Below are 7567 nucleotides of genomic sequence, written 5' to 3' on the forward strand. Positions count from 1 at the left end.
CCATTCAGACAGTGGAACAGATTTGATGCTCCTCTCTGGAGAGGGATTTCTCAGCGGCAATCTTCTCCTTGATGTACTTACACTGTTTCCTTCATGGCTCTGTGAGCTGTTCTTGTCTTGGTCATAAGACCGTCGTAATGTAGCTCTGATTGGACTCCAGTGAGAGGTCCCAGAGGAAGCGGAAGGAAAAGGTCCCAGGTTTTCCCTCTCACTTTCGTAAGTGCTTTATCAGCAGCACTTTGTGTGAAAGTAACTTGCAAGCTCGTCTTTTGTTTGCAAGTTTGTCGATTAGATTCTCATTGTTTGTTTGATGCAGGAGAGGACACATATACAAGCAGCCAGAAACTCCTGAATGCTCAGATGAACAAAGCAGTAACCTTGTCCTGGTACAGACACATTCCTCTTAAAGATGCTGTTGTCACAACCTGAGTACACTGAGGCCTTCACTTGGACATCAATCGCCAAGCCTCTTTCAGGTCTTCTTCATAGAAAATCAGATGGCCATTCACAAGCTGTTTGAAAAGCCAGTTTTTCCCAGTGACAGAATGCTCTCTTTTATTCCAGTGTGGACCTGTTCTTTCTTTCCCAAGATATTTTTCATTCTTCTGTTTGGTATGAAACACCACAAGGTGTGTGTACATCTCAGTCAGAGTCTTGGCGCATCTCTTCTCTCTTTGTTTCAGCATGTGTTCAAGGACTGTTGCAGAAATCCAACAGAAGACTGGAATGTGGCACATGATGTGGAGGCTCCTTGATGTCTTTATGTGTGAGATGATTCTGCTGGCCCAGGTCCTATCACTGAATCTCTTCCTGAAGTACTCCTCCTTCTGTGGGTCATTGAACCCTCGTACCTCTGTCACCTGGTCAACACACCCTGAAGGGATCTTATTGGCTGCTGCAGGTCGGGTAGTTATCCAGAGGAGAGCAGAAGGGAAGCAGATTTCCCTTGATGAGATTTGTTCAGCAGAACATCCACTGAGGTTGACTCTGTGACGTCCCAACAGATCTTGTTCTTCTGGAAGTCTAGGGGCAGTCGCACTCATCCAGACCATCAAAGATGAACAGAACTTTGTACTTGTTGTAGATGGAGATTCTGATTGTTTGGTTTCCATTGAGAAGTGATTGAGAAGTTCAATGAAAGTGTGTTTGTCCCCTTTCATCAAATTCAGCTCCCGAAAAGGGAATGAAAATACAAAATTGGACATCCTGATTTGCTTTTCCTTCAGCCCAGTCCAGAATGAACTTCTGCACAGAGACTGTTTTTCCAATGCCAGCGACTCCCTTTGTCAGCACAGTTCTGATAGTTTGTCTTGTCCAGTTAAGGGTTTGAAGATGTCGTTACATTTGATTGCAGTCTCTGGTCTTGCTTGTTTCCTGGTTGTTGTCTCAATCTGTCTCAGCTCATGTTCATTATTGACCTCTCCTGTTCCACCCTCTGTGATGTAGAGCTCTGTGTAGATCTTATTGAGAAGTGTTGGGTTTCCTTGTTTAGCGATCCCCTCAAATACACATTGAAACTTCTTCCTTTAGATTAGATTTAGTTCACGTTGGCAAATCACAGCAAGCTCATCTGAATCTAGAAATAACACAGAGGATATTAATATTACGTCTGTTTTAATCCTACAGTATTGTAACGGTGTTATAACGTTTTAATTATATAATTTATTCTCTTAACTGACTGTATAAATGTGTATGTCATTACTAGCAAGTCAGTTAAGAACACATTCTTATTTACAGATGAGGCCTAGAAACGGTGGGTTAACTGCCTCGTTCAGGGCAGAATGACAGATTTTTACCTTGTCAGCTCGAGGGGATTCAATATTGCAAACCTTCAGGTTAACTAGTCCACGCAATAACGACCTGCCTCCTCTCTTGCACTCCACAAGGAATGCCTGTTACGCGAATGCAGTAAGCAAGGTAAGTTGCTAGCTAGCATTAAACTTATCTTATAAAAAAACAATCAATCAATCATATCACTAGTTAACTACACATGGTTGATGATATTACTAGATATTATCTAGCGTGTCCTGCGTTGATATAATCTGACTGAGCATAAAGCATACAAGATCTAAGTATCTGACTGAGCGGTGGTAGGCAGAAGCAGGCGCGTAAACATTCATTCAAACAGCACTTTCATGCGTTTTGCCAGCAGCTCTTCGTTGTGCGTCAAGCATTGCGCTGTTTATGACTTCAAGCCTATCAACTCCCGAGATGAGGCTGGTGTAACCGAGTGAAATGGCTAGCTAGTTAGCGCGCGCTAATAGCGTTTCAAACGTCACTCGCTCTGAGCTTGGAGTGTTGTTCCCCTTGCTCTGCATGGGTAACGCTGCTTCGAGGGTGGCTGTTGTCGTTGTGTTCCTGGTTCGAGCCCAGGGAGGAGCGAGGAGAGGCACGGAAGCTATACTGTTACACTGGCAATACTAAAGTGCCTATAAGAACATCCAATAGTCAAAGGTTAATGAAATACAAATGGTATAGAGGAAATAGTCCTATAATTCCTATATAACTACAACCTAAAACTTCTTACCTGGGAATATTGAAGACTCATGTTAAAGGAACCACCAGCTTTCATATGTTCTCATGTTCTGAGCAAGGAACTTAAACGTTAGCTTTTCTTACATGGCACATATTGCACTTTTACTTTCTTCTCCAACACTTTGTTTTTGCATTATTTAAACCAAATTGAACATGTTTCATTATTTTTTTTGAGGCAAGATTGATTTTATTGATGTATTATATTAAGTTAAAATAAGTGTTCATTCAGTATTGTTTGTAATTGTCATTATTACAAGAAATGTAAAAAAAATTGTATCGGCTTTTTTGGTCGTCCAATAATCGGTATCGGTATCTGGTTGAAAATCATAATCGGTCGACCTCTAGTTAAGGCTGCTACAATATCATTGAGTTACACAGCTACTTTAGCTGTACTTTAGCTACAGCTTTTAAATGTTATAAAACAGCATTCAACATGAGGCAGACAGATCTTACATTTCTCCAGTGTGTCAGCAAGCTCCTTCTGGTTCATTTTCCTCAGGACGTGCAGTGTGATCTTCAGAGCCCCCTCTCTGGCACTGCTCTCCTGCTTCTCATCTTCAGCATCCACCACTTCCTTATCCTGCTTCTGACTCTCAAAGCCTTCTGGGAGTTCTGGACTAAGAATCTCCTTGAACATCTTCAGCTCGTTCTTCACAAATGTCAATATTTTCTCTTCAAGCACTGAATAAATAGTAAATAAAAGTTAAGCAAGAGAAAAATGCTTTCTCATTACACAATTAATGAATGATTGACAGATCACTTTACTTGAGGTAAACAAAAACAAATGTACATAACAGGACCACATACACTGAATATGGAGGCCAGGTCTGTTTGATGACTCTGGGAAGACTGACCACTGAGAATCTCTGACTCTGATCTCTCCTGTTGGTTTCTGTGGACAAAACATGAGATTACATCTCCTCATCCAGGGAGTACACACACACACACACACAACACACACACACACACACACACACACACACACACACAACACACACACACACACACACACACACACACACACACACACACACACACACACACACACAGGAGGGAATGTTGGTTTGTTTAATATTGTTTTTAGGACTATGAAAATGGACAAAAGATTAGCCTATGGATTATGAAAAACACAAAAAAAATGGGAAAATGGGAGAGGAGAAATGACTAGAGACAGTGTTGTTTAACTCACTGACCATGACATGAGTTCTTCTTACCTTTGTTCAGTAGAAAAGTCTCCCTCTCTAAACTGTATAGGAGATCATAGACCGGTCACTCTTCATGGACACACAGCTGGGTACAGGGGAGGCTGGTCTCTCCTGCTTGATTGGCTTCAACACAACAGAGACAAACATTACTCTCTCATCTACTCTGAGCTCAGATGGGGAAACATAAGAAGAGTTTCATTCAAAAAGCTATATATCCATTTTCAGAAATGTTCGTAAATTAGCTTTTATTGTTTTAAAGAAGTTATGTTTATGTTAAGTTATGTTTTTTTGCTAAATGAGAGATGGAACGTGGACCTGCTTCTATAAACCAATGAGGAGATGGCACGTGGGTACTGCTTCTAAACCAATGAGGAGATGCACGTGGTACCTGCTTCTATAAACCAATGGAGATGGCACGTGGGTACCTGCTTCTATAAACCATGAGGAGATGGCACGTGGTACCTGCTTCTAATACCAATGAGGAGATGGCACTGGGTACTGCTTTATAAACGCAATGAGGAGATGGCACGTGGGTACCTGCTTCTATAAACCATAGGAGTGCACGTGGGTCCTGTTCTATAAACCATAGGAGATGCAGTGTACCTGCTTCTAACCGGGAACTGGTAAAATAGATTGATTTAGACTGTTGGGTGGTGGGCTGGAAGACGCACTCTTGTCTTTTCTATTCCGAGGTTGTTTACTCGCAATATCAGATATTAAGATGTTTTTTATAATAGAATGTTACTGAGGTTGAGGCTCTGACTAGTGATTTTTTACCCGGTGTTCAATACCTGCTATTGAGGCGCCCTGAAAATAATATTCAAAAGATTGGTCCTTGAACACAGAGGGGTTAAACACTAAAGTTACCGTCCATCTAGTGAAGAGAGGAGAACCGGACAGAGTAGCCAGCATCCGTCAACGAGAGAATATGTATGTTAGTTAAGTTAACTAGGATGCTGCTATAGTAGCTAGCTACTTACCTAGCTGTACCGACTAGCTTGCTAGCTAGCTGGTGGTTCTGTACCTCGTCTCGATGAAAATGCGAATCCGGTGAACACAAAATGAAACAAGGATAGAGAGTGAAAAGGATTTGGCTACACTCATACTGTCCCTGACCGTAAAGAAAAAAGCAATTGAACACTGAACTTCGGTGTCTCAACACTGTAGTGAACTCCGTCATTATTCCCCAAAATCACCTCAGCCAACTCTGCGCGTAACCGGACAATATGCTTGGCGCCACACCGAACGTGGACGCGGACAGTTCTGTACGGGGACGCGGACAGTTCTGTACGGGGACGCGGGCAGTTCCAGAACGCGGACATGAGCAGTGCAACACAATCAACTAAACCCAGTCTTTACAGTGGGTTACATTAGTAATATTCATTTTTTTATTATTATGTTAAACAAACATTCTAAGTTTTTTTATGACAATATGTTGAGATCTGGGCCCATATCGCCAAAGCGTCTCAGAGTAGAGAATTGGTTGTATAAGTGCTGAGAATAAAGACATTTTACACTTATGGGTATAAATTAAAGCTATGCATGAAGTCTCTAGTCCTACCTAGTCGGCAGATATTTAGGACACCTCGTGAGCTGTCCTAAGTAGTTAAGAGTTAACAGCAGGTGTCTTGATAATACTATAGAATAATGCAGTGAGTCAGTGGTTCCTGAGCCACATGTAATTGCTTTGTAGTAGTTAAAAATAATGTTTTTATATTTCTATATGATCAATCTATAAATAATATAGACCTACATGCAACAGTGTGTGTTGTGCTTTTGGCAATGATTTATGTATAATATGTATAATATATATACATTATATTATGTATTATGTATATACCATGTATGTCTGGATATTATTTTGTCTTCATTTTGGCAGATTAACTAATGCTTATTTCTGAAGATTAATTCAGGTTTTCGCCCAGCGGCTAAGGAGTTGGAGCTGTGGCAGGAGTTGAACCTGTGGCTGAAAGGTGGCTGGTTCAAATCCCGGTCAGGGCGCTGGAAAAAACAGACCGAATTGATCTGACCACTGGAGGGCTGCTGGGTTCACATCCTCAAAACATTCACCTTTCGTTGATCAGAACTAAAGAGGTTCTTCTTCACTGAACCCAAATATTTATAACTTTTAGTGGTTCCATATATTAAGGAAGTGATCAAAGCCTTTTTGGTTCTATAAGGAACCTTCTTTTCTAAGAGTGTATAAACACGTTTTTCTTTTGATTATTTAATTATCTACATCATGTTATTTCAAGTTCTCCCTTTGGAGAGCAACATCATATTGTTAAAAAATAATCCTAAATTGGGCATGGCTATAAATTGGTCAATTGAAGGCATCTAGGGCGTAATATGTGTTGGATGAATATGAACATTGTATGCAACGTTGTAGGCAACATTATTGGCAAGGGACTTGATGCTACTATGCCAAAGCTATTTAGAGTTGTTAAACGGGTGTGAAGAGTGTGTTGATATAACGGTAATATTGTAAAACTTCTTCTTGTAACAACGATCACAATTGGTAAAAAAAAAATGCATTCCATTATATTAGTCAATAATTAAGAGTAGGCAAAGTGGTTGTGTCATGTGAAAATTCCATCAAATGTCTCACATTGCAACGAGTACAGTCAGGGTGCCGTGGAACCCCTGCAGTACCTCCACAGACCCCTGATTGAGAACCCCTGCAGTACCTCCACAGACCCCAGATTGAGAACCCCTGCAGTACCTCCACAGACCCCGGATTGAGAACCCCTGCAGCCCTTTTTTGGCCAAGTAAACCCCTCCACAGACCCGGATTGAAGAACCCTGCAGTACCCTCACAGACCCGGATTGAGAACCCCTGCAGTACCTCCACAGACCCCGGATTGAGAACCCCTGCAGTACCTCCACAGACCCTGCGATTGAGAACCCCTGCAGTAACCTCCACAGAGCCCGCCGGATTGAGAACCCCTGCAGTACCTCCACAGACAGATTGAGAACCCTGCCGTACCTCCACAGACCCGGATTGAGAACCCCTGCAGTACCTCCACAGACCGATTGAACCCCGGACTTGAGAACCCTGCAGTAACCTCCACAGACCCGGATTGAGAACCCCTGCAGTACCTCCACAGACCCCGGATTTTGAGTAACCCCCATTGAGTGTTAGCAGATCTCTTATCCAGAGTGAATTTACAGTAGTGCATTCATCTTAAAAAAGCTATTTATTTTGGAAATAAACTTAATCAATATTCATAAAATTGTCATCTTACCTCTTAGCTTTGGTTCATGTCCCCCAGAGGACTCATTTTAGAGGCATCGACCCCTCTCTCTCTCCCAAGAGACTCATTAAGCACAGGACCCCTAAACAGAGATCCAACATGTTGGTTGTGGTTAACACAAGTGACAACTAACAGAGATCCAACATGTTGGTTGTGGTTAACACAGTGACAACTAACAGAGATCCAACATGTTGGTTGTGGTTAACACAGTGACAACTAAACAGAGATCCAGCATGTTTGGTTGTGGTTAACACAGTGACAACTAAACAGAGATCCAACATGTTGGTTGTGGTTAACACAGTGACAACTAAACAGAGATCCAGCATGTTGGTTGTGGTTAACAAGTGGCAACTAAACAGAGATCCAGCATGTTGGTTGTGGTTAACACAGTGACAACTAAACAGAGATCCAGCATGTTGGTTGTGGTTTAACACAGTGACAACTAAACAGAGATCCAACATGTTGGTTGTGGTTAACACAGTGACAACTAACAAGAGATCCAACATGTTGGTTGTGGTTAACACAGTGACAAACTAAACAGAGATCCAACATGTTGGTTGTGGTTAACACAGT

The 7567-nt window shown here is 41.8% G+C and overlaps 1 pseudogene; it reads right to left on the minus strand.

Moving 5' to 3' along the window:
- Positions 1-7567, minus strand: part of LOC112073160 (uncharacterized) — a 57162-nt pseudogene that overhangs the window by 19136 nt on the left and 30459 nt on the right.

This window comes from Salvelinus sp. IW2-2015, unplaced genomic scaffold, assembly GCF_002910315.2.
Source record: "Salvelinus sp. IW2-2015 unplaced genomic scaffold, ASM291031v2 Un_scaffold2171, whole genome shotgun sequence".
Classification (NCBI taxonomy): Eukaryota; Metazoa; Chordata; class Actinopteri; order Salmoniformes; family Salmonidae; genus Salvelinus; species Salvelinus sp. IW2-2015.